This window comes from Pan paniscus, chromosome 16, assembly GCF_029289425.2.
Source record: "Pan paniscus chromosome 16, NHGRI_mPanPan1-v2.0_pri, whole genome shotgun sequence".
In the NCBI taxonomy this organism is placed as follows: domain Eukaryota; kingdom Metazoa; phylum Chordata; class Mammalia; order Primates; family Hominidae; genus Pan; species Pan paniscus.
In genome coordinates this window covers 55,702,878-55,719,073 of record NC_073265.2, presented here as the reverse complement: position 1 = coordinate 55,719,073, position 16,196 = coordinate 55,702,878, and the positions used below count along the sequence as shown (strand labels likewise).

The 16,196-nt window shown below is 44.6% G+C and overlaps 1 protein-coding gene across 1 annotated transcript in view; it reads right to left on the bottom strand.

The window, feature by feature from the left end:
* The window catches only part of MAP2K1 (mitogen-activated protein kinase kinase 1), a 101,788-nt gene that overhangs the window by 24,940 nt on the left and 60,652 nt on the right, over positions 1-16,196 (bottom strand). The gene's annotated exons all lie outside the window — the stretch shown is intronic.

The window sequence follows — 16,196 nt, the reverse complement described above, 5'->3', positions numbered from 1 at the left end:
TGCCCAGGCTGGAGTGCAGTGGCATGATCTCAGCTCATTGCAACCTCCACCTCCAGGGTTCAAGTGATTCTTGGGTCTCAGACTCCTGAGTAGCTGGGACTACAGGCACACACCACCATGCCCAGCTAATTTTTTGTATTTTTAGTAGAGATGGGGTTTCACCATGTTGGCCAAGCTGGTCTTGAACTCCTGACCTCAAGCGATCCACCCACCTCAGCCTCCGAAAGTGCTGTGATTACAGGCGTGAGCCACCACACCCAGCCAGGTTTTAACAATAAAGTATACATACGCCTATGAAAAAAATTGAAGCATATTTGTTTCACTCTACCTGATTACTCCAGAATTTGGAAACTATGTGGGAGTATTCTTAACTTACGGCAATATAGTTATCTGCATATGTGCAATAAAAATCTGTTTTCATTTGTAACAGGACACAATTGGAGAAACTGGTTGTTTTACCAAGGCTTTGACTAGAATGGTGTGCTTTCCCCTTTAAGGAATCCAACTTGATTTATAGAGCCAATAAAAGCCCCTTGGGAAAACTGGCCTCATACCTTGTCTACACAGTCCCTGTACAGGGATCTTGGCCTGTGGTAAGTAAAGAATGTCACTTTCTGATAGGCCCAGGAGCCCCAAGTTATCTTGGGACATCAAGAGGAGAGGAATTCACCCAACTCGTATGTATTTGATGGTACAAATCCATGGCTGGGCTCAGCTTTAAAAAAGTCTTATCTGAGATTCCTTCTACAGAGCAAAGTTCCATCAAGGCCAATTTTAAAAGCCTATGTGAAAAATAATTATTCTTACTGTACTTTATAGAAATAATCTGCCCAAGTATAATAAAGCAAATTGGTCCTACCATGATTTGTCTTTAGTAAAAACAGGAAAGTGGAGAGAGAAAAAATATGTTTCAAAAACTATAGTACGCCCGTTTTTTTGTTGTTGTTGTTGTTTTTGAGATGGAGTTTTGCTCTTGTTGCCCAGGCTGGAGTGTGGTGGTGAGGGAAGAGACCACCTTATATTGTCTTATGCCCAATTTCTGCCTCCAAAGAAAGAAGAAGTAAAAACTAAAAGGCGGAAATGAAATCCACAAGCAGACAGCCTGGTGCCACACCCTGGGCCTGGTAGTTAAAGATCGACCCCTGACCTAATCGGTTATGTTATCTATAGATTACAGACATTGTATAAAAAAGCAATGTGAAAATCCCTGTCCTGTTCTGATCTGATTACCAGTGCATGCAGCCCCCAGTCATGTACCCCACTTGCTCAATCGATCACAACCCTCTCACGTGGACCCCCTTAGAGTTGTGAGCCCTTAAAAGGGACAGGAATTGCTCACTTGGGGAGCTTGGTTGTTGGAGATGTGAGTCTTGCTGAAGCTCCCAGCCGAATAAAGCCATTCCTTCTTTAACTCGGTGTCTGAGGGGTTTTGTCTGTGACTTGTCCTGCTACAGTGGCACAATCTCAGTTCACTGCAACCTCCGCCTCCCAGTTTCAAGGATTCTCCTGCCCCAGCCTCCCAAGTAGCTGGGATTACAGGCATGCACCACCATGCCCGGCTAATTTTTTTGTATTTTTGGTAGAGATGGGGTTTCACCATGTTGGCCAGGCTGGTCTCGAACTCCTGACCTCAGGTAATCCACCCGCCTCTACCTCCCAAAGTGCTGGGATTACAGGTGTGAGCCGCCGCACCTGGCTATAGTACACCTGTTAGATTCTAGTCTTACCTAGTTTTTCAATTTTTATCATTTTTTACAGTTTGGACTTAATTCTAATTTTTCCTGGCTACAGGTCTCTAAAACAATGTTTTCAGCTAGGCACGGTGGCTCACACCTATAATCCCAGCACTTTGGGAGGCCGAGGCAGGTGGATCACCTGAGGTTGGGAGTTCGAGACCACAGCGTGACCAACATGGAGAAACCCTGTCTCTACTAAAAATACAAAATTAGCTGGGCATGGTGGCGCATGCCTGTAATCCCAGCTACTCACGATGGCTGAGGCAGGAGAACTGCTTGAACCCGGAAGGCAGAGGTTGCAGTGAGCCAAGATCGCGCCACTGCACTCCAGCCTGGGCAACAAGAGCAAAACTCCGTCTCAAAACAAAAACAAAAAAAACAATGTTTTCAATTTCTTTTCTTTTCCTTTTTCCCATCTTTCCTAATTTGAAATTACTGAAAACTAAGCTGTGCTTTCTTAAAGCCCTGTGAACGGAAGCTAGACAACTTCAAAAGAAAATAACAGCATACATAAGCCACCTTCATACCTGCCTACTGATGTATGGACTTCAGAATAATGTGGCCTATATCACTTTTCCAGGATTATTCTTTTGTTTATTGTAGTTTTTCTCCCTTTCTCCCCCTATTTTCTCTTCATAGGACATGAGACCACAACCTGCTAAAAATGAGCTTTCCTAGTAACTTGCGACCTACCTACCTGTCTAGGAATAAACTGTCCTAGCCGTGAGAGATCCAATGAAACCTGAGACGAAAGATTCATTTTCTTCTAAAATGCTTTCTCAAAAGTTTTTAAAAAGAAAAGGGGGGAAATGTGAAAGAAAATAAATCTTGGGGCCCCCAAAAATCACTAAGCTAAAGGGAAAAGTCAAGCTGAGAACTGTTTAGGGCAAACCTGCCTCTCATTCTATTCAAATTCACTGAGATAAATGCATATCCGATTGCCTCCTCTGGAGAGGCTAATCAGAAACTCAAAAGAAAACAACCATTTGTCTCTCACCTACCTGTGACCTGAAAGCCTCCTCCCTGCTTTGAGCTGGGCTGCCTTTCCAGACAGAACCAGTGTACATCTTACGTATATTAATTGATGTCTCACGACTCCCTAAAATGTATAAAACCAACCTCTGGCCAGGCGTGGTGGCTCACGCCTGTAATCCCAGCACTTTGGGAGACCAAGGCAGGTGGATCACCAGAGGTCAGGAGTTTGAGGCCAGCCTGGCTAACATGGTGAAACCCCATTTCTACTAAAAATACAAAAAATTAGCCGGGCGTAGTGGCAGGCGCCTGTAATCCCGGCTACTCGGGAGGCTGACGCAGGAGAATCGCTTGAACCCAGGAGGTGGAGGTTGAAGTGAGCCGAGATCGCACCATTGCACTCCAGCTTGGGCAACAAGAGTGAGACTCCGTTTAAAAAATTAATTAAAAAACCCCTGCCCTGACCACCGTGGGCACATGTTGTCAGGACCTCCTGAGGCTGTGTCATGGGCATGCATCCTCAACCTAGGCAAAATAAACTTTCTAAATTAACTGAGAGCAGTCTCAGATATTTGGGGTTCACACCCCCTCAGTGCCAGGAGGATCTATACTGTTCCATAAATGTTCCCTTCGTGTTTGACTCTGAAGCACTTACTGTTCAATCGAGATATCTTCTCTCTTCACGTATAATCCTACTGTCCTTCCAGTCTGATTCAGACGAAGGGAGAAAGGAGGGCTGCCTAATTCAGATGTATCCCCCTAATTACCTCCCTTCACTCACCCGAAGGAGCCCCACCCACAATGTACATTATATAAGTGTTGGTGGATTACTCAGAGACTTGGGAATTGTGCTAAGAGGGTCAGGTTGAATCTGGGCTGTGTCTGGGATGGACTTGATACACACTGGTTGCTGAGGGGTGGTGTCTTCCTCCTGCCCTCTGGACAGAGAAGCAAAGAAACAAGTGCAAAGCACGCAGAATAAGCAGGAAGGCCGCCTAGAATTCCAGTGGCTTTCTGGTCCCTGTCTTGTCCCATCCCTTCCCGAGCACTGACTACATCTGGTCCTCACGTTCCCTAAGGGCCCCCTGGATCCCTATAAGGAAGTCCCCTGTTGTGTTTACACTGGCTCAAATTGGTTTCTGTTATGTGTAACCAAGAATCCTCACTGAAACAAAGCCCAGCTCCCAGCTCCTCTGTGAAGCCTCCCCTGACAGCTGTCCACCCACAAGAGTCCCTCTCCTTGGAACCCTTGAGGTTTTTTATCATGTATGTCACTTGTTATGTCAGTACATATGCTACTTTCTTTTAGCCAATTTTTTTTCAGAAAAATCTAAATATTCACAAAAGTAGAGACAGTAACCATGTACCCATCACCCAGCTTCAACAATAATCCATTTTTTTACCAATCTTATTTTTTTTTTTTTTTTTGAGACAGAGTCTTGCTCTGTCACCCAGGATGGAGTGCACTGGTGCGATCTCGGCTCACTGCAACCTCCACCTCCCGGGTTCAAGCAATTCTGTCTCAGCCTCCCGAGTAGCTAGGACTACAGGCATGTGCCACCATGCCCAGCTAATTTTTGTATTTTTAGTAGAGATGGGGTTTCACCATGTTGGCCAGGCTACTCTCAACTCCTGACCTCAGGTGATCCACCCACCTCAGCTCCTCAAGTGCTGGGATTACAGGTGTGAGTCACTGTGCCCCACCCCAATCTTATTTCATTATAACCCCCAGCTTTTTCTTTGCAGGGTGGGAGGGAGTGGAATGTCTTAAGGCAAATCCCAGACCTCATGTGTTAATTCACCCATAAACCTTTCATCTGACTTGTAAAGTACAGTCTTGCTTTTCCAACTAGGACTCACAGGTCTAAGAGGATAGGAACTATCTCTTCTGCCTCTTTGGAGCCCAGCATTGTATACGCAATGTGCTTTTAAATGCCATAACTTTAATGCTATTACACAACACTTGGTCAGTTTCATCTGATCCTGAGGACAGTTCCAGGAGATGGAAAAGGAATTGAGATTACCTCTAAAAGAAGGTGAGATTCAGAAATAATAAACAACTCTGCCAGGATCACCCAGGAAGCCAACAGCCAGGCTAGAAGGAAACTTCCATAAGGTTCTATGCACAGCCAGAAAGGTAAAGGGAGAGGACACAGTGGCTCGGAGGTCACTTGGTGGGTAGCAGCTTCTTGGGGATTTGGTGCCTGTTACCACCACCTAATGACAGCCCTGCACGCACTTCACAGGGTGGTAAGCACTTACCTCCAACAATAAACTTTGAAATGTTTTTTCAAATGAAAAAAGAAAATTCCATCGTGTTTGTTTCTAATTAGTTTGGTCTTATCAAGCCTTATGCTGGTTCCCATCCTCAAGCTGAGCTATATCACTAGACTCTATTATTATTTTATTATTTATTTATTTAGAGACAGAGTCTCACTCTGTCACTCAGGCTGGAGTGCAGTGGCGCAATCTTGACTCACTGCAACCTCCATCTCCCAGGTTCAAACAAGTCTCGTGCCTAAGCCTGCTGGAATTACAGGTGCCCACCACCACACCCGGCTAATTTTTGTATTTTCAGTTGGGGTTTCGCCATGTTGGCCAGGATGGTTTCAAACTCCTGCCCTCCCATGATCCACCTGCCTCAGCCTCGCAAAGTGCTGGGATTACAGACGTGAGCCACTGCGCCCAGCCTACTCTTGTTCCTCTATGGTATTGGGCATCATGAGCTAAGTTCCATCTTGCTTTGGGTAGTGGTTAATAAAATTCACTCTGAGTTTCATTCCTATGTGTCCAGATTTTCAAATCAAACCAGCTCTCTTGGGGCTGGGATCCTCCTCAGGAAATAATCTGTAACTTAGGAAAGGGCAGCCCCAGCCTCAGGTTTCCATTAGAAATGAGGCTTTGTGATCTGAGGAGGAGGAGAACACAGCTCTCCACGTACAGCCCTGGAGCACGGCCATGGGCCTCAGGCTCCTTCCTACCACAACCACCCCAGGAAGGGCCAAGGCCAAGTCTCCCTGCTACTCCCCTACCCATCTTCCCACACCAGTCCCTGCCCTTTGCACCATCTCTCTCCCATCTGTCCCCATCCTGTCCCTTCACTCTGCCACTATCCTAACTCAGACCCCCTCTTATCTCTCACTGGCCCATAGCAACGGCCTCCTAATTGACCTCTCCCCTCTCCAGCTCACCTTAGCCGTAACAGTAGAGTCCTCTTCCTTAAAGCACAGCGCATCTCACTTCTCTGTGCAGGATCATTCCACTGCTTCCTGTTGCCCATGATAAAATCCACTTCCTGAACATGGCAGTGAAGACCCTCCTCACTGCTTCAACTATTTCTTACTTTAATTCTCACCCCTTGCCATCAGGAACCCTTTGTTGTAGACAACTTGAACCACTTGCTATTTCCTGTAAAAACATGTCTGTGTTTTCCTGCCTCTATGCCATGATTCATGCTTCCCTCTACCTGGAATTCCTTTCCCTGACCCTGCCACATACATAACTTCTACCTATGCTTCAAAGCTCAGTTCAAATACCACCTCCTCCATGCTTCCCTAAAGAGATCTAAGCCTCTCTTAAGGAGCTAAGAGACAAACTCACCTGGAGCTATAATCCGTCACTGTGAATCTAGCAGATGAAATAATTCTAGATAAAACGAGACTCACATTTCTAACCAAGAGACCAGCATACTGAATTTTCCACTACTAATGAGCCACTCTGTCTCCCTCCATCTTTAAGGCAGGGCAGTCTGACACAGTCAAAAGGAATCCCTTCCTGTGTAAGCCACACAGCTATGGGATGGCTGTGATGGGAGAGAGATGTAGCCAGGAGCACCTTGTGAATACCATGGGCAACCTTCTATGTTTCAAGGATCAGACAACAGTCGTTGGTCACACACAGATAGGAACCGTGCTCAGAACAGAATCCTGTGTGTAGCCTCAGGCTGGTGGAGGCAGGGGCCACTCTGACTTCTGCTCACCGATGCCTGGCAGAGGCAGCATAGTTCCTTGCAAAAATTGCAGAAGAAACCACTCAAATCATTACGTGTGAGTCTGCTACAAACAGCTTATAAAACAACAAAATAAAACCAAACAAGCCACTTCAGATCTTGCTATCAGTGCCAACAAGTCTGAATGGAGAGGAAGAATTTAGAGGTTGTAATCCTGACCATTGCTGAAGACCCCATTTGCTGGAGGCTGTCACTGGGACACCGTGAGATACTTTGGAGACTCCCAGCTCTCCCCAGGAAAAGGATACAAAAAAAAAATTTTTTTTTTTTTTTGAGATAGTATCTTGCTCTGTCATCCAGACTGGAGTGCAGTGGTGTGATCTTGGCTCACTGCAACCCCCACCTCCCAGGTTCAAGTGGTTCTCCTGCCTCAGCCTCCCAAGTAACTGGGATTACAGGTACCCGCCACCATGCCCAGCTAATTTTTTTGTATTTTAGTAGAGATGGGGTTTCACCATGTTGGTCAAGCTGTTTTCGAACTCCTGACCACAAGTGATCCACCCATCTTGGCCTCCCAAACTGCTGGGATTATAGGCATGAGCCACCGTGCCCAGCCCAAAAACTTTTTTTTTTTTTTTTTTTGAGACCGAGTCTCGCTCTGTTGCCAAGCTGGAGTGCAGTGGTGATTTTGGCTCACTGCAACCTCAGACTCCCGGGTTCAAGCGATTCTCCTGCCTCAGCCTCCCGAGTAGCTGGGATTACAGGCGTGTGCCACCACACCCAGCTAATTTTTGTATTTTTAGTAGAGATGGGGTTTCACCGTGTTGGCCAGCATGGTCTTGATCTCCTGACCTCATGATCCGCCCTCCTCAACCTCCCAAAGTGCTGGGCTTACATGCATGAGCCACTGTGCCCGGCCCAAAAACACTTTCATATAGGCTCTGCAGAAGCCTTAAATCTCATTCTGACCTGAGAGCCCCGTTTTTACATAACTCTCTAACCTAGGGAATAAAGGAACACTTTTGAGGCACACTCCAAGCAGGATGGCCCCAAGGTATAATAAGCTACTATGGCTCTGAAGAGAGGTATCCAATTACAGTGGGCTATGTACCCCTCAAAAATCTAAGCTGGCAGCTAAGCACAGTGGATCACACCTGTAGTCCCACACTTAGGGAGACCCAGACAAGTGGATTACTTGAGTCCAGGAGTTCAAGACCAATCTGGGCAACAGAGAGAGACCGCATCTCTAGAAAAGAAAAATTTTTAAATTAGTCAGGCATGATAGCACATATTTGTAGTCCTAGCTACTCAGAAGGCTGAGGTGAGAGGATTGCTTGAGCTGGGGAGGTTGAGGATGCAGTGAGCCATGATCGCACCACCACATTCCAGCCTGGGCAACAGAGTGAGCGAGACCTGTCATTCGTTCATTTATACATACACACATACATGTCATACATAAATACGTAAAATTTAAAAATCTAGGTTACACATGGTTTCATTAGATAGAAGGACAAGAAAAACAAGTTGAGTTATAATTTAAAACTGTTCTTAACATTTATTGATCTTTATCAGCTAACGACTCCAAGGCAGAAATAATTTACGGCTAAGTTGGATGAACTCCGTATTGATCTAAATCATGCAACGCTTTTTCAGGGTCTTAGTCAAAATAAGGCCTTGATAATTAGAGCAGGTTAAGAACGGCAGGGTGGCAATGCAAATTACTGCTTTAAATAGAATGAAAGAGAGCAGTATCCTAGCGCCCTCTGCACCTCCAACCCTTTTTAACTCACAGCACAACTACCTACTTGGTTCAGCTTCGGATGAAAAGACTCAACATAAATTTTGGCAGCTAATTCTTTTCAGAGCTCCAGGATCAGGAAAAATAATCCTGTCTCCTACCCATGTCACTTATCATGTTTTCCTTGAGAACTTAAAGCTGACGCATTTAAAAGTTTAGTTTTGTGTTTAAATTCTTTTTTTTTTTTTTTCGAGACAGTCTTGCTCTTGTTACCCAGGCTGGAGTGCAGTGACACGATCTCGGCTCACTGAAACCTCTGCCTCCTGGGTTCAAGTGATTCTCCTGCCTCAGGATCCCGAGTAGCTGGGATTACAGGCGTCTGCTACCATGCCTGGCTAATTTTTTGTATTTTTAGTAGAGACGGGGTTTCACCACATTGGCCAGGCTGGTCTCGAACCCCTGACATGAGGTGACCCCGCCTTGAGCTCCCAAAGTGCTGGGATTACAGGCTACAGCCACCATAGTTTTGTGATTAAAAGACCAGTTTTGTGCTTAAATTCTAAAGCTTCTGTCAAGGGATTCTCCTTCCCCTTTTGGTTAGGAAGCTTTTTCTATAAAAAAGGACCAGAGAGTAAATATTTTTGGCTTTGAGGGCCACACAGTCATCTCTTTCACAAGTAACTACTCAAATTTACCATTATAGCACAAAAGCAGGCACAGACAACATTTACACAAGCATGGCTGTGATCCAATAAAACTTTATTTATGGAAACAATAATCTGAATTTCCAGCAGGGCGCAGTGGCTCATGCCTGTAATCCCAGCACTCTGGGAAGCCAAGGCAGGTGGATCACTTGAGCCCAGGAGTTTGAGATCAGGCTGGGCAACATAGCGAAACCCCGTCTCTACTAGAAATACAAAAAAATTAGCAGGTGTGGTGGCACATGCCTGTGATCCCCGCTACTTGTGAGGCTGAGGCACGAGAATCTCTTGAACCTGAGAGGCAGAGGTTGCAGTGAGCCGAGATTACGCCACTGCACTCCAGCCTGGGTGACAGAGCGAGACTCGGTCTCAAAAAATAAAAATAATAATAAATTGAATTTTGTATAATTGTTACATGTCACAAAATTTTGAAAACTATTCTTAGCTCGCAGGCCATACAAAAACAGGCAGCAGGCCAAATTTAGCCCATGGACCAGTTTGCTCACACCTGTGTTAACTGCTTGTTGTTTTCATCCTATGTTAGTGTTTTGTCTTTCTGACCCAATGCTTAACAGAATTTGTAAGCGGAAAACTTTTTAAAAATTTGCTTGCTTTCAGCACCCATTCGTTCTCCCCATCTCCTGGTAACAAAGCCCCTCCTTTTCATTTGGGATACACTCCTCCCCAGCATCAAGTGTTTCTGCTAGGGTGTTCATCAAGAGGCGCCATCTGTTGTACCACAGGGGTGAGTGTATAACCCAGGGTGGCCCACCAGGCAACACTAGTCCCCTGGACACAGTGAATGGTCCAGCCATGGGCAAGCACTCCAAGCAGAGGCAATTTGCCAATCCGTGGTTCAAACACTGATCTGGATGCTGGGGAGAGTGGGTGGAGTACTTTCTCTGGGATAGGGAGCAGTAAGGACTAGATGTGTCTGGGGCTAGTGAGGTCCATCCTGCCTCCAGTGAAGAGAATCTGACTGATAAGGAAGCCCACACAAGAATGAGCAAAGCTGAGAGGTGACCTGAGGCCATCGTTTCAACCTCATATTCATCCCTGTCTTCCGACCTCCTGGTGACCCAAACCATACATTCTCTTTTCTGATTAAGTAATCTTGAGTTGGGTTTCTGCCACACCAAAGAATTCTGACTAATAATCTATGTCACTATGTCACATCGGATTCTATCTGAAAGTTGGCAGGGTAGTGATTCACGCACTAAACAATGATATTGGCTATGTTCCACAATATACAAGAGTCATTTACAGATATGTCCCTTTCCCATTAGACTCTAAGCTCCTGGAGGACACAATTCATTTATGAGCCAATTTTATGCCTAACGAGTAATTCACCTAATACCTTGTACTTGGCAGGTATTCTATAAATATTTTACAAAATGAATTACTTCTCTTTGATGGGGGAAAAGACTGAGGAGGTAGGCGAATAGACACGGAGGAGCATATACCTGTACCACCCATGACTGTCAGAATGTCACCCAGAGATTTTGGAGAAACTTAACACTCCCCAAAGGGGTGACAGCTCTATACCCACCCCCTGATCAACAGCTCACAAATCACATACATCAGGCTAAACCACACAGATTGTTTCTCCCTTTGAACACCCAGGGGAAATAGAATACAATGTTCTGTATAATAACAGAACAAATCACAGTGGACCAGTTGAGCTAGCCAGAGCTTCGGCACTGGGAATGTCAGTTGAACTTATTCTGCCCAAGAAGTCCTGCTCCATTATGGCAGAGACAAATCACTTCAGGAATGAGGGTGAGAACATGCTTGCCTTTGGGTTCCCACCTGGTGCAGACACATTAGAAATGTAGGAAAGCTACCATGTGTACAACCAAGGCAATGTACCAAACTAGGACCAGGACATACTCACCCAGTTGAAGAAAGATAACCGAAAAATGTTCAAGAGGCTACCACCTAGGTGGAAAAACAGTAACTAAATGGTACCTGAAAACAGCTAATCTTCCTCAAAATACCACGAGGCACTTCTTCTCATTTAAAAATTCGTAAGTGCAGGAATACCTACCTTTAAATCACTGACATATTCCTAAGAAGAAATGTATGAATCAAATTGATGTAATTTGCTTGCCTTTTTCAAGATTCTATGAAAACTTATATTTGAAGAATCCTACCTAGAGTGAATGCTTTGAAAGAGCAAAACATTGCCCCCAGAGCACCTTGTGTTATAAACTATTTTTGTACGTTACTTTTTATTAGAGCAGGGCACACTCAGAAATCACTTTCAACCTGGACTAGGCAATGGACTACCAACTAGCCCCCATCGCTGAGCAGGAGAGGATGCTGTCCCCTTGATATCTGCATGACTGTGGTGAGAGTGGATTCTTCAGAGGCACTGACTCTGGACCCCTCTGGGAGATCACTGAGCCCATGCCTACCCCCTAAATAAGGCTAGGAGAGGACAGTTGGTCCAGCAGCAATAGCACTGTTAGAGTTGTGCACCAGGGAGCTATTTTTCTGCCTGACTGAGCCAACCTCCCAACCAGAGTAGCCCGGGTTCCTACCCTACCGTGGTTTGTAGGATCAGCTTGTCAAAGGACTCTCTGAACTTCCCTTGGATCCTTCTTTTTTTCTGTTTTTTTTTTTTTTTTCGAGACAGAGTCTCACTCTGTCACCTAGGCTGGAGTGCAGTGGCACGATCTCAGCTCATTGCAACCTCTGCCTCCTGGGTTCAAGCGATTCTTTCACCTCAGCCTCCCGAGCAGCTGGGATTACAGGCGCACGGCACCACGCCGAGCTAATTTTGTATTTTTAGTAGAGATGGGGTTTCACCATGTTGGCCAGCCTGGTCTCAAAACTGCTGACCTTGTGATCTGCCCACCTCAGCCTCCCAAAGTGCTGGGATTACAGGTATGAGTCACCGCTCCCAGCCAGATCCTTCTAATGAATAAATTTTTAGAAGCTTAAACCAAGTCAGGCTGGTTTCTGTTGCTGGTAATCATAAAAACCTCTACCAATTTATCTAAGCAACAGGTAAAATGTATTAAGTGCCTACTACGTGTCAAGTACTATTCTAAGTGCTTTGTATGTATTAATTAATCTGCATACAACCCTTTAGGTAGGTTCTGTTTTCTCCATTTTCCTGAGGTTTGGAGAAGTTAAACGACTCATCCAAGGTTACACAACAAGTAGCACAGTCACGATTTGAACCTTCAACTTTATCACTGTGATACAGTGGAAAAAAACGGGCCACCATATTTCATAGCTCCTCCCAACAAGAGATGGAGACTTCACTCTACTTTTTAAATCTTGGCTTGAAACACATGATCTGCTTTAGCCAACAGGACATGAACAAACTTGACATAAGCAGAGGCTTAAAGGGTACTTGAGTAGTAGGGTTTACCCCCTCTTGCTACTGGAAGAAACCAGGGCTTTAGCCTCACAGAGGATGGGGAAAGAGGACCTGCCAACCCACAGAAAAAGTAATAAACTGTGTAAGGTAATAAATTATTATTTTAAACTACTACGTTTTGGAGCCTCGTTACATAGCAAATGGTAATTGAAATAATCAACCCAAGCCTAGCAGCTCATGCCCGTAGTCTCAGCACTTCAGGAGGCTGAGGCAGGAGAATCGCTTTAGCCTAGGAGGCCAAGGCTATAGTGAGCCATGACTGCACCACTGTACTCCAAGCCTGGGCACCAGGGCAAGACCCTGTCTCAAAAAGAAAAAGAAAAAAACCACTAAGCTATCTCCAGCAAATAAGTATAAACAAATAAGAACAAATAAAAATTTGAGGCAGAGAAAAGACCTCTTTACTCTTCCCCATTTTTCCTCAAGGACAGAAGAATAAATGAAGTTGAAATTTCATCAGTGAAGAATATATTTAGAACAGAGGTAGAACTGGCCATAAGGAAGCCCACAGGCAGGGACAAGGAGACTGCTCTCTCTCATTTTCACCTGAACTCAGGTTTCCAGGAATCATCTACTCACTGTGCTGCTTGCTCAGGAATTGCTGGTGCACAGGTACCATTCCATAGTCCAGGCCTTACAGTTAATTCTTCCAGGGTTTCTGGAGAAGACTTGTAAACAACAGGAGTCTGAAATGCTGAGCAGCCAGGCCAGCCCACACAGAAGTCCTTCTAGTGACTTCCCTTTCTTGGCTGTGCAAGTGGTAAACTCTCCATCAAAGACATCTGTTCAGAGACCCATCTGGCTCACAAAGCAGCTCTTCATGCCAAAGAGCAACAATTGGTGAAGCCAAAAAAGAAAGCCCTAAGCAGGTGGGGGCAGCACTAGGCGGAAGGGAAAAGAAAGCTGGTTGTTCCAGGAGTGTGCTGAAACCTCCCTCTCCTTGGAATGGAAATAAAGTTAGAGGTCTTCATTGAAAAACACAGGGCATGATCCATAGTAGGTACATAGTACAGAAAAACACAGGACTAGAAAGAAACACTGTGTTAAGAGTAAGAGACATGGGTCCTTGGCCCAGTTTCACTGTTGACTCCTGTGTGTTCTGGCACAAGTTAATCATACATCCATCCATGTAACAAACCTTCAAAGAAGAACTGTTTTCTACTATCATCTTCAGGACTGAAGATATATACACAGCAATTAGACATGTTCCCAGATTTGAAGAAACTTACAGGTTAATGAGAGACAAACATAAGAACTATATTTTACACATATAGAAACCAAAGCTCAGGTTTTAATCTCTGGTTTTTAGTTTCCTTATAAATTATATAAAGAAACGGGGAAGGCAATTAGCATGTTAGAGCTTTCTATACGCAAAACACTTTGCCAGTTGCTTTCCATATGTAATTTCTTAATCCTCACAGCAACCTCTGAGTAGGCAGGCGGACTCCACTTCACAGATGATGGGATGCCTTTAATCCACCAGATGTTCCTACAACACTGACCTCACTCGTCCTTGCATAGTGGTAGACTACATATGTCAATCGCAGCCTAGAACATAACTCCATGCTTAAGAATGTTCACTCCTCCTCTCCTTTCAGCTACTCCTATTTCCTAGAAACTAATACATTAAAATATTCTAACATGGAACTCAGAGGTCTTAAGAAGCCACAGATTAAGGACTAAACTGCTAGAAAAACTGTTTCCCCCTAAAACCAATCACTACCTCTTATTGATACTTTCTTGTCAGTAGAAAGAAGACAAGATGGCAGCCAGTACAATTAGAAAGCAGGTGGCTTTCTATATTTAGCATTTTTTTTTTTTTTTTTTTAAAGACAGAGTTTTGCTCTTGTTGTCCAGGCTGGAGTGCAATGGCACGATCTTGGCTCACTGCAACCTCTGCCTCCCAGGTTCAAGCCATTCTCCTGCCTCAGCCTCCCAAGTAGCTGGGATTATAGGCGCCCACCACCACGCCCGGCTTAATTTTTGTATTTTTAGTAGACAAGGGTTTCACCACGTTGGCCAGGCTTGTCTCAAACTCAGGACCTCAGGTGATCCACCCACCTCGGCCTCCTAAAGTGCTGGGATTACAGGCGTGAGCCACCGCACCCAGCCTACAGTTAGCATTTTAAGTGTATACTTTCATGCATTTTCAAAAATGTTCACACCTGTGAACCTATTACCACAAACAAGATTTAGTGTTTCTATTACTCCAAAAAAGTTCCCTTATGCACTTTGATGTTAAACTATCCCTACCTCTAAACCCTCAGGCAGCCACTGATCTGCTATATGTTACTGTGGATTGTCTGTTCTAAAATTTCGTATTAGCAGGCTCTCACAGTATGTACTCTTTTGTACAGGGCTTCTTGCACTTAGCATGTTTTTGAGATTCATCGAAGTTATATGTATCAATAGTTTTATTCCTGAGTTGTACTCCATTGTTTGAATACACCAAAATGTACCCACTCATCTGATAATAATATTTTTGTTGCTTCTAATTTTGGGCAATTATAAATAAAGCTGCTATGAATATTTGTGTAGCAAGTCCTTGCATGAGCAAATGTTTTCATTTATCTTAGGTAAATGCCAAGGAGTGCAGTTCATGGTGGTATAATTTAACAAGAAATTTTAATACCTGTTTTCCAAAATGGTTGTCCTCTCTCTGAATGCTTTTGGTTGTTTTTTTTTGTTTTTTTTTGTTTTGTTTTGTTTTGTTTTGAGACAGAGTCTCGCACTGTTGCCTGGGCTGGAGTGCAGTGACGCAATCTCAGCTCACTGCAACCTCTGCCTCCCAGGTTCAAGCAATTCTCTTGCCTCAGCCTCCCTAGTAGCTGGGATTATAGGCATCCGCCACCACGCCCAGCTAATTTTTTGTATTTTTAGTAGAGACGGGGGTTTCACCATGTTGGCCAGGCTGGTCTTGAACTCCTGACCTTGTGATTCACCCACCTCGGCCTCCCCAAGTGTTGGGATTACAGGCGTGAGCCACTGCGCCCAGCCAATAGTCTCTAGTTCTTAACAATGCAGTTTGGTGGCCCAGGTTGAAATTAATAGATGCACAAAACTGAACCATATGTACAAGCTATAAGCTGGTCATGCAAATTCCAACTACAAGTCTGCCATGGACAGAAATCTTTCAATATTTTGAGAAATTTTCCCTGGAATGAGAGGGAACACTTGCACAACATTCTTCTTTGTGCTTCATTTTCTATTTCTTTTCTCCCCACAAATCCCACTAGGACAAGCTGCCATTACTCCTCTTTCTAGACAGCCCACCTAGCTACTCACTCTACCCCCAATGCAGTGTTTCCCAAAATGCGGCTATGGACCACAGCATTAGAACCAGCACTTACTTAAGAACCAGTGTCTAGCACATCATACAACATGGATGAACCTTGAAGACATTATTCTAACTAAAACAAGCCAGTCCCTAAAGGACAAATACTGTATAATTCCACTCATATGAGGTACCTAGAGCAGTCAAACTCATAGAGACAGAAGGTAGATTGATGGTTTCCAATGGATGGGGAAAGGGAGAAATAGTGGGGTTTTTTGTTTTTTGTTTTTTTTGAGATGGAGTCTTGCTCTGCTGCCCAGGCTGGAGTGCAGTGGCACAATCTCAGCTCACTGCAACCTCTGTCTCCCAGGTTCAAGTGATTCTCATGCCTCGGCCTCCCAAGTACCTGGGATTACAGGCGTGTGCCACCACACC